We start from the raw sequence: 17,654 nt of genomic DNA on the forward strand, positions 1-17,654 counted from the left end.
CTGAGTCCAGTTAAGGTGCAAGCCCTCCCGTGTCCTGGAAAGTGTCATCAGAGCAAATGCTGTCATATGATACCATCCTTGTGGCTCTTCCAGCTGAGCCATCACAAATATGCAAAAATAGCTTGGATGCTTGGACACATCTCCCAACTTTAAGCTATTAGGGTTTTCAAAATTCTCCAGGTCCCTTGATCCTCACTGTGACTCTGGAGTGTAAGTTTTGGGTAGGCTGCTATTGGTCTGAGCCTTTCACTCAGACATGTCATTACCAGTCACATTGCTGTTCTTGTCTGTGAGACTTGTTTTTTAAATTTAAAAAGAAAATAAGCTCCTATTAGTGTGGACTATATTGATAGGAATCAAAATTTCATATTTAAAAGTTCTTTGTAACTCATAAGGAGAGTACGTGAACTCCCTTATTAAAGAACTTTTCTCCATTCTGTAGGTTGTCTGTTTACTGTGTTAATAGTTTCTTTTGCTGTGCAGAGGCTATTTAGTTTAATGAGATCCCATTTGTCAATTTTTGCTTTTGTCACAATTACTTTTGGTGTCTTGGTCATGAAATCTTTGCCTGTTCCTATGTCCAGAATGGTATTGCTGAGGTTGTCTTCCAGTTAACTTGAATTTTGGATGCTGTTTTATGACCCCAGAAAACCTGAAGTTTGCTTTTCTGCTTCATGCAAATGCTGTACTTGGTGCTAATTATAGGCCAAAATGCATATCAGGTGCTGTTATCTAGGAACCTTGGTAAATTTTGAGTAGGAAGAGGGGAATGTGCATGGAAACTGAACTTGCAGAATCCTAGGGTTAAGAAGGTAGTTTGTAGATCAACCATCCAGTTTTTCAGTTCCTTTGATAAAACCATACTAAGGGGTCACCTGGCCCATACTTGAATGGGGAATTCACTGTATCCCCAGAGGACCTTGACATTTTAGCTCGCTGTGTAGGGGAACATTTTTCTTTCTTTAGTTTTCTGGTATTTGACCATGCCAAGCAAGTCTAATTCTTTCACCATGTGACAGACTTTACATATTCAAAGGACATTTGATGTTCCCTGCAAATCTTCTCTTCCAAATCTCATCATAGCCTTGCTGTCCAGGTGTGTTCCGGTATGTGTTTCAGTGTCCTCTGCACTACTTAGTGTTGCCGGTAAACCATGCATAGGGAGAGATAATTGAATTTTTCTTTGAAATTTTGTTCATGTGTTTTTTAGGTATACTTCATAATGGCAGTAGGTTCCAGGTATTGACTATGTAATGATGGAGGTATGCACTTTGGATGTTTTTGTAGGTCTATGCAGAGGAATAAATCTTTGAAAAGTGACCAAGTTATCAAATTTGCCTGTCTTGCCTTAAAGATGTAATTGTGTAAGAGCCTGCTAATGTGGGCAGTGGTCAGTCCTGCTAGACCAAGGAGCCTGGGTGCCATGTCAGCCCCTCCCTCTCATGTTCTACTGCCACTGTTTTGAAAGTTAACACTGGGAATTGGCAGAGAAGTCATTGGTATGGGAAATAAGGGATTTTATAAACATTATAAGTGTGCTTTGGGTTCCTGGAGTTGTAGAATCAGGGAAAGGGGCCATCTCCAAAGTTGATAGTGCCTCCCAGACTTGGCTGCTCATGAGAGTCACCGGAGAACTTTGTAAACTGCAATGCATTGCCTCACTGCAGACCTACTGAGTAAACTCTGAGGGTGAGGCCCAGGAGTCTGATGATAACGCAGCAGATTAAGAACTGGTTTGCAGGCATTAAGTGGGGAACAGGTGATGGTCCAGCTTTTAGAGCCACAGACTCGGTAATCTTTAAGCTACTCTCTGGTTCTGAAATTACAATTTTTATATCCTTTCGATTGTTCTTTATGCTGTCTTTTTATGGTGTGTGCTTTTTTATTGCCTTCTTTTTCTGTTGCTGTGTTCTTTCACTTTCCTTCTCTGGTTATTGTTGGCTTGTTTTACCCATTTGAGTCACTTACTGGCTGAGTATCCTCAAAGATTTTTCAAGCAGAGGAATGGCATGATCACAGTTTTCATTCTTGTCCTTGCTGGCCTGTAATGACCATTTTTTTCCCGTCTTTCTAGTGTGTCTAGAAAGAACACACTAGATCAGAGCATCCTTTTGCTAGGGCTTCCACCTACTCCTGCTAGCACTCTGCCTACACATGGGCTTGCTGAGGCATGATCTTTATGTCTCTTCCACATATCTTTTTTTTTTTGGACTCCTGATCACAGCTGTCCGGGCATTGCTTTTGAAAAGGATCTGAATTTTTAATTTTAACCCTAAAGAGGCCATGCCTTCTTACAACCCAGAGCCTAAGTTTGGTTTGTGTTAATAGAGGAACCTCCCCAGTCTTTCCAAGCCAGTTTGAAATAATAAAGGATGTCTCACTGCACCCTCCAAGAGAGACCACAAAAGGAGAACAAAAAGCCCCCATTACTCTCCTTTGATAACATATTAAAAGCTTGTATTTGATAAGGTACCCTGTTCTGAAGGTGCCCATGTACAGTCAGGCTCCAGCATTCATGTCCATATCATCTTTGAACTGTTTCTCAGTTAGCAAATCTTTACTCAACTCGGAGCAACTGTAGGACAAGTATTTGGGAAAAGGGGGATATCTTCTTTTATGCAAATATCAAGAATGATTGACTTTTTTCATCATCTTAACCCAGAGTTCCTCAACCTTATTTTCATTAGATCCCCCTCCGTGCCTCTTTAGATATACATTTTGTAATCTCCTCTTCGATTATGAAATCTTAACACCACTGATAAACTATATGTCTGCATATATACTGTGGCCCTTTGAACAAACACAAACATTGTAATAGCTGAGACTTTTTTTTTTTTTTTTTAACACTCTTCCTCCCCCCATTAGTTTCCCTCTCCTGGGTGACTATAGATGCCTCTATTGTAAATGCATGTTTTAACCCACCTGCCCAACCCTGGCCCAACTTGCATAAGGTATGTTTAAGCCAAGTGATTCTAATGTGCATCCAGGCTTAGGACCCAGTGATCTTACCCACTGTTTCCAAAACCTGGCTTGATCATAAAAATTAACTGGGAACATTTGTTAAACAATCATATTCCCAAACCCTTGTGCCTGGAGATTATGCACTAAGAATTCATATGCTTAACAATTGCCTCAGTAATTCTGAAAATGTGGCAGATTTGGTTCTTTCTGTTCTGACCCAAAAGCTGCTCCCTCTGCCCATTTTCCAGCCTAGAGATTGTGAGGGTGGGGAATGAAGTTGCTTACAAAGCATATATATATTCTGAATATCCTGAGTTGGAGCTTAAAGTGAAACCGAATAAACACTTTCACACACAAAAAAAACCAAAAACCAAACAACAACAACAACAAAAACCCATTGAAATAGTGTCATGTTACTTCACTGGACAACTGGCCTTGAATATCTATTGAGTAGAACTGTAGTGGGTATTCTGAGGGATGCCTTAGTGTGTATAATATGGTTTATTACTACAGGGGGCTCATTAATCTCTTGAAGGAGCAGAGACAAAATGCATTGGAGAATCACCTTAATTTTGCCCAGGTAATTGGGTAAAGGCCTCAGAGAGGTCATGGCATTTGAGAATGAGTAAAATGCTGCTAGCTGGGGAAAGGTTGTTAGGAACAGGAAAGGCATAATGAATAATGAATGATTCACTGGTGCCAGAACATGGGGTGCATGGGCCTATGGGTGTGGGAAGTGAAGTCAGAAAGGTCACGGATATTTGTGGGACAGAAGTTAGAAAGGACACTAGACTTGAAGCCAGAGAGGTTTGTTGAAGGTGTGGCTCTGATACCTTCCATGCCTTGTCTTTCAAAGTTCAATTTGTGATAATGATTGCTCACTGGGCAGTTGTGTTGGTAGCGTAAGATATGAGCAAGCATTTTATAAGCTCTCAAAACCTACAGAAATGTTGATGGTGTTATTTATGTGCAGGTCATGAGGGCCCTGAATATGGAGCTGAGGAGCTTGTGCTTTGTTCTATAACTAGTAGATAGCCATTGGAAAGCTTTGAGAAGACCTGTTTATGCTGCATTAGGGACTGAGCAGACGTTTACAGGCTTACTTATAGACTTAATCACAATCTGTAATGGTCTCATGCATGCGGAAGTGCATTCTGAGCTTCTAGCTCTGACCTACAAATGGATGTTTGGAATACAACCCATTGGAGAGTTGGAGGCCCTTAGTTCAAAGGCCAAAAAAAAAAAAAAAAAAAAGGGTAATTTGTCTTACCTGCTTTCCTTTCTTTTCATAATTAGAGAATAGAGAATCAGGTTGTTGATGCTGGAAAGGAGCACAGAGGTCTAGTTGAGTTCATTTACCATCTTGGGTGCTCAAAGCTTTGCTGTTAGTTATTCACAGGGCTAGGACCTGGGAGCCCTCTCACAGGGCAGCACCCATCTGGTTCTGAGCCAGGCAGGCTAATGCTGGAGGGGCTGGCCTAGCCAGGCTTGTCTCCTTTTTCCAATGTGTACAACTGTTTCTCCTGGGCAGGATCTAGGCCTCCTCTCTTGCCCTGTGTTCCTTTTATGCACAGTTTAGGTCCACCCTTCATTCAGTGTTGACTGACTTTGCACTGTCTAAGTTGCTGAGCCTCCCTGAACTCCTTCCATTCCTTTCATGTGTGTTTTAGCTCACTTGTTGCTTTGGTTTGATGATTAGTATGAAAAACATTTTTTAAAATTTACATGCCATGTTTGGATAGTAGCTTGAATACGTGGTAGATTGGGTTGCTGGACTTGTTAATTAGTCCTGAGACCCTTTAAACATTTGGTCCCTGCGGTCTGTCAATTTCTGCGTACAATATCTTTTTGTTTGTGTTCCTTCTCTGTTTTTGAAAATGAAAGAAGTCTTAAAATGTGTTGGCATGATTCTTGTTTAGCACTTAGCCTCATCCTACCAGTATACTCCAAGGGCAACAAGGTGTTATCATTAGATCTAATATTTTTGCTCTTGAAAAGTTTGGTGACTTGGATATATAGGAAGATGTGGTATGTGGTGGGTTTAATAGTAATAATTAAGGCTAACATATATTAAGCATTTCTCATATGCCACATACTATTCTGAAAACCTGTATTCACTGTATTAAGTAACTTGTATGAGGTCACACAAACAGCCAGTAAATTGTTGGGGAGTTGGGATTATAGAGTTTGGGCTCCATAGTGCACCTTCTTTGCCTTGGTCTTCATAGTAGAGATGCTCGGACTTTGAACATGAGTCTGAATGCTGGCGCAGACACATCGATGTAATCTGGACCCAGGCATGTAATCTCTCTGTGCTTTTGTTGGATCATTTGTGAAATCAGAGTAACTGCCTGGCTTAGGGTTGTTTTTAGGGTTCAGTGAGATTATGTATGTAGAGCCCCTGGCCTAATGTCTGGCACTCGAGAGGCATTTCTCATTATTTTGGAGATGTTCTTGTAAAAAGTAATGTTGTAAACTTTTTGAAATTGGACTTTCAAAATCTGTCTAGTAATAAATTGTTTTAATGTTAAATTGCTGTCACTCATGCATATGAGATGTTCTTCATTAAAAGAAATCTTTGATGAATTGTGGGCCTGGAATACCAGGCTGTGGAAAGTGCTTTTCAGAGAGGAAAGGGGCCCATGGTACCAGGACACGGTATCTCCCTGGTTGGTGCTAATGATATGATATAGTGAGTCATGACATGGGTGATCTTGTTTCCTTTTATTGTACAAATCTGGGTAAAAAGTTGGACTCTCAGCTAGGAGTAGGAACCTGGGGAAGTGGTAGCAAAGAAGCTGTTGGGACACTGAGCTACCTCAGAAAATTGTCCTGGGAGCTTACCAAGAACAGATTGTGCCCTTTGGTCTGAACACCTGGGAGATGTTGCTTGCTTCCTGGTGAAGGAATGCTGTTGCCCTTACACTTTACTTTGGGATTATGATTGGGAGTTTCCTACAGAATTCCTGCATTCCTCTTTTCTTGAATGTTCTTTTTGATTGCTGTCACAAAGAGAGGTTTCTGACTGAGAGAACCCTTGAGGTGATGTGCTGAACAAGGTACTCACTAGATAGTGTTTCTGCAAAGGAACCAGCTGGTCAGCAAATACAAGCACACCGCCAGAGTGTATTTTAAGAGCTGAGTTGCAATGAAAGAACTGTGTCCTTAGATACTGTGGTAGTAAGATGGCTCATTGGGTGGCCTGCGGGTCACTACCCAACATTTCCGCACATTCTTACATTAGATAAAGGCCAGGAGTGTTAGTTCCATGTCTTACCTAGGTTGTTGGTAAACAGTAGAAATAAAATGTAAAGACTGTCAAAAGGAGCAGTTTTTAAAGTGGCTCTGAAGGAGCTTTGCCTTTTCTTGTCACAAAGAAAGCAGACTTGTTAGACGTTAACATCTCGTCGGACGTAACTTCAGGACATGGGAGCTGAGTAGAATTTGTTGGATACTAATGGTCTGTCTTGTTCCTTAAACAGTAGGGGAATTCAAAAACTTTGCAGTTAGGCCTTGTCTCTGTGGTTCTTCATCTGGATTAATATTAGAATTTAATATTTAAATTCTGTTTGTGGAGCCAAAATGTGGTGATCAGCATGAGATCTGTTTTGTGTTTGCATAACTGTTTGTGAGTTGCTAGGGAATATACTCTCAGTTTTTTCCATCTTGCCTTTTTACTTAACTATTTTGGTAAACCAGTAGAAAACTGTGAATTTAGTGTGTGAAGTTTAAATGTAAGAGAAGATTTATTTTCAAGGTACAAGACTGCCTCTTACAGGAGCTGTAAACACTTCGGGTTTTGCCATTATCTTCAACGGCATTATTCAACAATGCCATTATTGCAGTTAAAATTGTGTGGTTTTATTATGTTGGTGCAAAAGTAATTACGGTTTTTGGCATTATCTTCATAATGCCATTGAAGATAATGGCAAAAACCGTAATTACTTTTGCACCAACATAATAAAACCACACAATTTTAATCTTAAATTTTGATTATGGAAATACCACAATATATGTTGTAGCTTATGTATATGTAGAATATGTTAGAAGATGTTTGGAGGCAAGTTAAGCCCTTCTCCACTATTAAATTCTACAGTGATTATAATTAGATCATTATGTTTCTAAATACCTGAAATCTGGTTAGGGCCTAACAACCTGAACAAATGGCATTAAACAGTCAATCCGGTTCACATGACTTCTTTGTAAACGCAAAAAGCCAAGTTGCATATTTAAATTGTTTGGAATCCTGTGGGATTTCAGTATGTACGCATCTGATGCTTGGGTTATTTGTTCTCCTAGTGTTTGCTATATTCTATTGCTTGACCATATCCTCCTGCCCCTTTTGGAAAAGTGCTTTGGCATTCCTTGAAACAAAGTTTCCAGAATAAATATAGTGATATCATGGTTACCGTTGCTGGGCTTAATCCATCTTGCAGTTTGTTAAGAGATGAATTCTTGGCTGCATTAAGTTGTATTAACTGGTTAGTCAGGTCCCTCCCTGACCCTTCAAGGTCTCCTGATAATGGTTTAAAACAGTTAGGTCATCTTCAGCATTACTCAGAGTAAGAGATAAAGTCCTTTTCTTTCCTCCATTACTTAAAATTTGTATGCACTCAAAGTGCCATTAAATGTTGTCTTAGAAAGTTATGGGCCATTCTTGAGTGATTGTAATCTGTCAACTCAGATTAATTTTTGAAGTACTATGTCAATGCCTGAGTCTTCCATTTCTTGCTTGCTGTCCAGAAACATCAAACTGTGACTAGGGGTGGTATCAACGTATTGCTTAAGGAGATTAAAAACATTAACTAAGGTATTCTGTCATGGATAATAGGTAATCCTAAAGTATTCTGTCATCCATGATCAGGACTTATTAGTGTTGCCTATGTGAATGTTTTATTTTGCTCGGCCTGTCACTTCAGAAGGTACTCTGAGTGCTGATTTTAATGTTGGTGTATTTGCTGAGAAAATTCAGAAAGAATCTTCCTAACACAGTTCCTCTGAACAATCCATTCTTATTTGATGCCTCATAGGAATCTTTGATCCTATTGGTATGATGTGACTGACCATAAAATAGCCTAATTGGGTTTTGTTTTTTTCTCGGAAGAAGCATAACAGATACAGTTTATGATGACAAGAGCCATTTGTTATCCATTTATGGCAGTTTGTGCCTCATTATGATTTTCATTTTCCACCTTGTATTTTAAATATTGATCCACCTGTCCTGTGTCATTTCCTGGATGTCCTTTAGGAATAAGGACTGCTTCTTATTTGAAATATCTTTCATGTTCAAACCTTGTACATAGACACAGTGTGTATGTAGTGCTTGTTGTTACTATTAGCTTGGATAAATTGTATTGAATCCATGGCACAATGCCCACTAAACAAAATTTTATTCCATTTGAGTCATGTAATGCTTTCCTGAGTACAATGTGTGAAAAATGCAACCTTATTGAGAATCCCACATCAAAATATAAAGAACACTTTAATAAACTTTATTGGATATCTGTTTGACTGCTTGTTGAAAGAACCTTTTTCTTTTCTGTATGTAAACAGATTATATCCCCCTCTTTTCAAGTTTTACTTGATGATACATTTGGTTAAAATGTGCAGGAAAAACAACTCTTTCTAGATGAGTAGAATCTTTGATTTTCTGTGGTACAAAACATCAATCCCAAGAAGTTGAATGATCCTCCGTCATCTGGCCTAAGTTCTTTTTTTCTCAGCAGATTTACCTTTTTAAAACAGTTTTCCCCCTAAAATTTCTATTACATTTTTTAATAAAATAGGACTTATACTGTACATATATACAATTTTACATCTTTTTTCACTTAACCCTTAAACACAGTGTTCATTATATTATTAAATATTCTCCAGAAACATGATTTTTAATGGCCATGTAATAGTTCACTGTATGCATTTGCCATCCTGTGTTTAATCATTCCCCTATTGTTAGTTTCAGTTCGATATCTTTTTTCTCTCATCATAGTTGATCTTTCCCTCTGCAGTACCAACCCTGCTTGGTCCAGCTCTCATCAGTTCTCCATCTGCGCCATCAGTCTGGTCCTCCCATGTCAACAGCTCATCCCTTCAGTCAAGTTACCAGTAAAGTAATGCTGCCCTTCCATTTTACTTTTAGTAAAAGCTTCTTTTCTCCAAGTGATTGCAGTTGCCACTACTAGTCTGATCCACCCTTCTGATCATAGTGCAATACAGAAAACATGCCTGGTTTCTAGGTTTTCAAAGTGATTCACCTTTGAGCTGTTTTAATTATGGGGGTCACCCTTGGGGCATTTATATCTTTGTGTAGGATCATTAATGGTGACAGCTTAATAATGCGTGAAAACACCTTGGAAACATTAAAATATACCATCAAATGAGGGGATAAATTTAAAAGGGGAGGCCAGAAAAATTAGAGAAAGATTTCGAATAAATATTTTGAGCAAAATAAATGCAAGCATCTTTATTATACATGCTCAAGCACACACATACTAACACTCAGTGGAAACTAATTTGCTTCTCTGAAATTTGGTCATGCAAGGAAAGGAGTCAGCACTCTTTGTTGCATAAAGAAAAGGGTACTTGTGCCTCTGAAACATGAACCTATTAAACATTTTATTTTAGAGCAGGAGGGGCTTTTTTTCCCCCTGTGATCTATTTCATGTATTTGTCTTCTGGGCAAATAGATGGGCAGGGAAAAATATCTCTTCAGATTATAGAATAAATGGTTAGTTTTATTTAGAGATTAAACCCTTTATCTTATTTCATATTTATTGTCTATCACCTGGCCTATTAGTACATAAATATAAACTTTCTATTTTTTGAATCAGTATTTCAAATTCTTAAGTATTTGTGATTCTCTTGAATTCCATTCTGTGTCTGTGAAAATTGTTTAGCATTAATAAAATTCTAATTCCCAGTTGAACAGTGTCATCTTTTGCAGGACTGTCCTGTTGCTCTGTGATACCTCCCCCTTTGCCGTCAGAAACTAGACCTAGCTGAGCCTTTTTTCTTTGTATGCCCTTTTGCTGTATCATATTATAAACTTGTATCAAATTTTGTCTTCTGCTTTCCCTGTTTCTTTCAGCCTTCCCTTGCGCAAGGCTTTGTCTGGATGTTTGTTTTGTCTCTGTGCCCCTGATCCTCTAGAAGTTGATTCATTCTTATCTGTCTAGATTTCTTGCATGTCTACTCTCTCTGTCTGGATTGGATTGGCAGCAACCCCACTTATGTGCTCTCACATGTAGGTTTCATTAGCATGCTCTTTTCTTCCGCTCGCAACTTGTCAATCAAGATGGAATCTGACAGCATTGGTAATTTTAGTAGTTATTTCTTTCCTAGCTTACCCTCCCACCTCCACCTCCAGCATGACTTAGTTTTGGTTAGCTGATTAGAATGTAGTTTCACACCAGTGTTTTTTGTGTACCAGGTAGTTATCTAAGGATTTCTACTGTGTGATCCTCCAGCATGGCTCTGTTTGGGAATTTTTCCTAAAGAATATTATTAACTGGTGTGCAGTATCAGGGAAGCCAGTAAAGTTACTGGACTTCGGTTTCCTTATCTGTTAACTAGAGATAGAAAACAAAACAAAACAAAACAAAACTCTACCTCACTTGGTTATAGGGATTCAGTTAAATGAAAGTATCTGTGCCTGTAATCCCAGCACTTTGGGAGGCCGAGGCAGGCGGATCACAAGGTCAGGAGATTGAGACCATCCTGGCTAACGTGGTGAAACCCCATCTCTACCAAAAATACAAAAAATTAGCCGAGTGTGGTGGCTGGCACCTGTAGTCCCAGCTACTCAGGAGCCTGAGGCAGGAGAATGGCGTGAACCTGGGAGGCGGAGCTTGCAGTGAGTGAGCCAAGATCGTGCCACTGCATTCCAGCCTGGGCAACAGAGCGAGACTCTGTTTCTAAATAAATAAATAAATAAATAAATAAATAAATAAAACTATAGGTGTATCCCCAGCCCAGTCTTTTCTTACTAATAGGAAGTCCTTCTTCATTCATGTCTACCAATTCTGTGCATTTTTTGACATCTTTATTAAGATATAATTCACATACCATATGATTCACCCCATGTGTGCAATTCACTGGTTTTTAATAAAGTCACAGTTGTGCAACTGTGTTGTGCAACTATTCTAAATAGTTGTGCAAATGTTCTAAAATGACCGCAATCAATTTTAGAATATTTTCATCACCCAAAAGAAACCCCATATCCATTAGCCGTCATTTTTCATTTCCTAGGCAACCGCTAATCTACTTTCTGTAATTTTATGCATTTTAACTTCATGCTTAATGTTATATTGTGTGCTAACAGGATTTTCATTTTTCTTTTGGCACATGGAAAGTATTTTGAAATGCAATTCTATAATTTTTAGAGCTACAAAGAGCCCTTTATCATTTAATACTTATTTTTTTTCACAAGAAAACAACAGGACCAGAGAAGTTAAGTGATTCACCCAGGGATATTCCTATTCCACACCTCTACCAAACACACTGACAAAAAGTGTGTCATTCACACTTATTTAATATTTATGAGTGTTTGCTAAAACCCTTTCAAACTCAAATTCTGGGTGTGAGATATGATTGTTTGAATTCTCTGCTTTAACCAAAGTGGTTATTTCACTATTCTGTGAATCTTTCTTGACCTTTTCTGTCTATATCCTTTATATATATATAGAATCTTAGCCAAAGTTTATTCGGTATATTATCTTCTCTTCTAATTTGCTTTAGAGAAGTCATTACTCTGTAATCAATCATAGCATTTTGTACATAATGTACCCAGTTTTCATGTGTGTTCTGTGGCATATCTGAGGTTTCTACCTCATTTAATCTACCATTTTTTTCCCACCCGCTCCCTCTTTTTAATGTGATTTTTGCCATTCCTTCCATCTATAAATGAAGATGATTTCTCTGCTCCCTTAAATATGGGCTGACTTTGTGACTTGCTTTGACCAATGGAATGTGGCAGAAAGGACAGCATCACGCAAATTTCAAGCTTAGGCCCCACGAGTCCTTTCAGCTTCTGCCATTGCCCTTTTTGAATGCTCTCTGAGAGCTTCATATAAGGAAGCCACTATAGCTTAAGGGAGGAGGAGGGACAGAGGCCTTGTGGAGCACAGAGGAGCTCTAGATGACAGCTGGCACTAACTGCTAGACATAGGAGTGAGGCCAGTGTGGATCTTCCAGCCCTTCTGACACTAGCCAAATGTAGATGCGCGAGTCCACATGAGAGCAGCAGCGCAACTGCCTAACCAACTCACAGAATCGTGAGACATAAAAAAAAATCCATGTAGTTTTGAGCCACCAAGTTTGGGATGGTTTGTTAATGCAGTAAAAACTAACTTATTTGTGTAGGTGTCAGCATTGTGGCAACCTTGACATGATTAAAGAGTGTAATCCATGTGAAGTGTTTAGCTTACTGCCAGACATAGAGTGTCCCTCAGAAGAGGTTAACTGCTGTATTATTATCATTATCATTGTTGTTTTGGTTATAATGGTCACTTCTCCCTCCTCCTCCTCTAGATCTAATGCCATTGCTCTTTAATATTGTTAACTTTGATGAATTAGGTAATTGGGCGTCCTTGGTGCTAATTGGTGTTTTCCTTCCTGATTAGTAAGTAGTCTAAAACTTTAAAAAGTTTTTTATTGTGAAATAAAACACATTTATAGAAAAGAACTTAAAGCATAAATTTATAGCTTACAGCAAATTATGAAGTGAACATCTGTCACTGCCATTCAGGCTAAGAAACTGAACATTACCATGACTCCAAAAACTTGTATCAAATTATGTATTCTGCTTCCATTGCATGCTTTTCCTGATCATAATCCTCCCTCTCATATCTAGAGGTATCCACTAACCTGATTTTATAAGAATCACTCTTTGCTTATCTTTTTGGGTTTTATTACCTCTGTATGCATCTGTAAAATTAGTTCAGGTGATTTATTCAGCATATAAATGAAATAATATAATACACATTCTTGTGTGCCTGGCTTTACTCACTGAACATTATCTCTAAGATTCATCTATATCATGACTAACAGTAAGCTTTTATTTTCATTGCTGTGTAGAATTTCATTGTAATAATGTGTAATACCTCTATCAGATCTACTATTTATGGGTGTTTGGGTTTTTACAGTTTTGGGATATTATAAATAATTATTTCAAGCACATTTTGTATATGTATTCTGGAAAAATATATGTGAGAGTTTTTTTAAAAAGATCTATACCTAGTAGTATAATTTCTGGGTAACAAAGTCACAGTCACTTTTTGCAAGTCTCACAGAAAAAAACAATGTCAGATGACACAAATGATGTATATTGTGCATTTTACCTTGAGATTAGAACCTTTGGTTTACAACCACATACAGGTGGTTGACCAAAAAGGCAGTCTAGGTTGATGGGGACAGGAGTGGGGATGGGATGAGAGTTATGTAGGATGATAAGGGATCAAGATTTATGTGATAGGTTAGAATGTCTCCAGGAAGGAAATCTGTGAGTAAATTTTGTGTCATTATAGTTAGGAGTCCCACAGTTTTTCAGGAATTAATAGCATTCTTTACACTAGTTGTTCTCCATGTGGATCTGTAACAATGGTTTTTGTTTTCTCTATATTACAGAGGAGAAGTTTGGGCAACTGGGGGACAATTGACTGATCCTTGGCCAAATGATAATAAAAGGGGACACAGCTCTTCTAGGACTGAGATTTTCATTGTCCCTTTCTAAAAAGCAGAAGGGAGGTACTAACACTCTACCAAAAAAGAAGGAAAAGAATCTTGTCAGAAATGGAGAATGGGAGAACGTTTATCCAAATTAAAGGCTGTATCTACTGAAAGCAATGGTGGCTATAAGAAGATGGGTGTAGCATAACAACCCGAGGCAATTTGGGTTCCTTTGCATATAATTGTACAGAATGTGCTCTAAGTGGGTTAGTGAGCTATAATCAAACATGGTAGAGTTGAAGAACGGTCTCTGTGTGTTCTGTCACATGGTTGCACTGCACTGAGGCGTCCTGCCAAGACGGCTACAGGAATTGTTTTTCATGTGCTCTGGCTGATCTCAAAGGCAAGGCAGAAGGGTTGATAGCTTAGTGAGTTATTTTTCCTGACTCTCTGAGGAAGTTGAATATTTGGGAATTTAATACAGTTTCGCTGGCATTGTGTTGATCTTTGGATACCATATTAAGATCACATCAGGATAATGAGAGAAGGATTAAGGAACTACTGGTTTCATTTGGGATCATGTCAGATAGGGTTGTTTTTACATCTGGCAGGCACTTCCCAAGTTGAATAAAGTAGTATTTGTGACAGGCTCTAGTGGAGGATGCTGGTAACATGCAGAACCAAACCTTAAATTTGCGTGCTGTTATGACTTCTATTGGATGTGAGGATTTGTAGGTTATCGTTTCCACAGATGTAAAGTGAACTTATTATTCACTGTACATCTAAGTACCTTATTGTCTTGATTTCTTGTCTTATTTCTGAAGGGTCCCAGAATGTATGGAAATGGTGATGGGTTTTGTAGTTTTGCTATTATGCCTTTCCTGGAAAACAAAGTGAGCTTTTCATGCTTGAGTAAACACATTGATGTATTATGAAACTGTCAGACTCTGAACAATTGGCATAAGCTCAATTATTCAAATATGTGACTCTATTGAATGGCTTTTGTGCTGGCTGATGCTTTAGTACAGGCAGTATAAAGACGTTTTAATATCTTTCCTTAAGAAATTAAATCTCAACTGCATGAGTAAAGAAATCCAAAGGATTAGTCCTTTAGTTGAGCACTTTCCTCATTATCTTGTATAGCTAATTGGTAGCATTCATTTGCTGAGATTTATAGTTCATTTTATTTTTTAAAAAAATATGGTTTTTAAATTAAAAAGTCATTCATGCATTATCCTTGTCACCTAACATAACTGCTTTTTTCTTCTTTGTTCTCTTCCTGTCCACATGCACATACGCTTTTTAAATGTAGTGTGTCTGCAATTTTGTTTTCTTTTTTAGTTATATTTGCATGGTAAATCTTTTTCAAGTTCTGTGGTCTTTATAATATTTATTTTTATTGTTGCATAATATTGAATTATTTAATAATATGCAATCATTTTTCTTCTTTGAAATGAATGTTTTCTAGTTTTTTATTTTTACACATAATAGTGCAAAGATGTATTTGTGCATTATTTTCAGTTATGAGGACAGATGCCCAGAAGTATTTCAGTGGACTTGAAAAGATTTTTTTCTTTTATGTATTGCTCAATTGCTTTCCAAGAGGCAATTGTATGATTATATAAATATGCCATCTTTTTTACCAACCCAAAAAAGAAAGATGAAGACTATTAAATGTTAGCATCCTACAAAATTAACATTTGGAGCATCCTGTAATCTTAGTAGAGACTTCTTCATTTGTAAATTCAATTTCCATTTTTAGCAGAGTAATGTATGCAAATAGTTTAAAAAATCTAATAAGCCGTTTAGTATGACTATGAAAAACAGCAGCCTCTTGCCTCCTTCCCCACTCCAGTTTCTGGCTTTTGACTCTTTCTGCGAATATTTGCCTCCATATTGCTAAATGACTTACTTTTGCAGCTTGATTTTTTTTCCTCTTTGAGTTATTTATGGATTTCTTTTTATGGAAGATGAGGGTTTAGTTCTTACAGTTTCTTTCCCATTCTCAATATTGACATAACATAAATTTTGGTTTTACCAATATAGATATTATAATGTTATGACTGTAAGTATTGTTCATAATCAGATTTTATATTATGATTATATGTTCTTTCACTTTATATTTTCCCTGGAATTAATAACCCTCTTTCCTTTTGCTTGCTTTGTTCTCTCTATGCCTATTTCTGATTTATCACCAAACATTCTGAAAGAGTTGTAAATCTCCTTTGATGCTTCCAAACATATCAGATAATTCCTCAGGTGTGTTTTTATTTATTTTTTTCAAAACTTCCCTCAGGGAGCTGTCATATTTTACTCCAGTGTAGGTGGTTTGCTCTTGGGGCCTGTTGTTCAAGCTACATCTTGGAATTCCCTTAATGATTTTATCCTGGGAATTTCCTTTGCCTTTCTCTGTTTTGTCGATTCTCTGTTTCCTGGATCTTAGGTTGTTTTTCTTGTAAGTTTATTTACATATTTTGATGGAGTCCTGAGAAAGGTACAAGGAAACTAAACTTTTTGATACCATGTGTTACTGAAATGTTTTTATTCTGTAATCATACTTAATTGATAGTTTGGCTGGGTATACAATTTTAGGTTGGGAATAATGATTTTTTAGGAATTTTGAAGGCATTGCTTCATTGCCCACTTACTTTCAAGGTTCCTTTTGAGTCCAGTGCCATTCTGATACCCAATTCTTCATTATGATCTTTTTCTTTTATTTCCTGTCTCTGGAAGCTTTTAGAATCTAATTTCTGGAGTATTCCTTGGTATGTACTTTTTTATTCATTCGTTTTATTGGTTGCATGGTGGGTCCTCTCAAACCAGAAAAAGCATGTCCTGCAGTTCCCTGTATTTCTCTCTTTGAACTATGAATTACTTTGTAGTACCTTGTGAACCATTCATTTTCCTCTCTTTTTTTCTTCCATTTTCCCATCTTTTCATCTTTTTATTCCACCTTCTGAGGACTCTACTCACTTTATTTTTCACCTCTTTTATGGGATTCTTTTATCAATGCTACAGTATTTTTCACTTTCTGAAAGCTTGTTTCTAGTTCTTCTAATTATGCTTTTTATGGTGTTGTGTTGCTTCATCTGTGATTTCTCTGTGGATATTAATTATATTTTGGTTGAGGAAGTATTTTTTCTGCTCCCTGCATCATGTTTGTTTCCTCTGAGATGTGGGGTGTGTGTGTGTGTGTGTGTGTGTGTGTGTGTGTGTGCACATTCTCTTTCTTGCATGTGGCAGTGGGATCAGGGGAGGTGGGCCTGTTTGGAAGCTCCATGTGTTGGTGAGGCATATAATCTGAAGCTTCTCTATAGGAAGATTGGTGTCTGCAAGTCTGTGCTCATGCCCAGGAGTCGGGCTGCGGGGAGAAGAGAGGGTGGGATCTTACTGGCCAAGCTTTGACTCAGTCCCCTGTTTTTAGCAGGGTTACTTTACCCCTGCCCTCAGCTGTGCTTAGCTCTGTTTGGACTTACCTCTTCGGGAGAGGAAATTTCTAGGCTCCTGCCTGGCTCTGCAGGGTAGAGAAGAGAATATGGCAGTTTAATTGTTCTTTATATAAATTTTCAATCACTTCTCCTTTCCTCAGAGGTACATGGACCTAGTTTCTTATTGGCTACTCACCCCACAGACTTAAATTCCAGCTTTGTTTCGATTTGTTTGTTGGTTACCATTCATCCCTCTGTTTTCTAGCTTAAAGGATTTTGTTGCATATCTAGTTTGCTTTTTGTACTCTTTCATTTTTTGTCTTCATGGGCTTATTTCACATTATATTTATGTTCATGTGAATTCCTTTAGTGTCATTTTAATACAGTTTTTAAAAAGTGTGGGGAAAGAGCACATACTCAGTCTGCCATGGTTGATGGAAGTATCCAGTGCAGACTTTTTAGATTGGTCAAATATATATTTTTTGCCTGCACACATTTGTGGGATATTTATTATACTTTCTGATATATAATAATTTCTTTAAAAAATGTCTTTTAAAATATTTTAAAAATATTTTAACATTTAAATATTTAAAAATATTTTTT

General features: G+C 37.7%; 1 protein-coding gene across 1 annotated transcript in view; it reads left to right on the forward strand.

Annotated features, from left to right (window-relative positions):
• The window catches only part of LRRC1 (leucine rich repeat containing 1), a 128,914-nt gene that overhangs the window by 27,272 nt on the left and 83,988 nt on the right, over positions 1–17,654 (forward strand). The window lies entirely within an intron of this gene.

This window comes from Chlorocebus sabaeus, chromosome 17 (assembly GCF_047675955.1).
Source record: "Chlorocebus sabaeus isolate Y175 chromosome 17, mChlSab1.0.hap1, whole genome shotgun sequence".
Taxonomy (NCBI): Eukaryota; Metazoa; Chordata; class Mammalia; order Primates; family Cercopithecidae; genus Chlorocebus; species Chlorocebus sabaeus.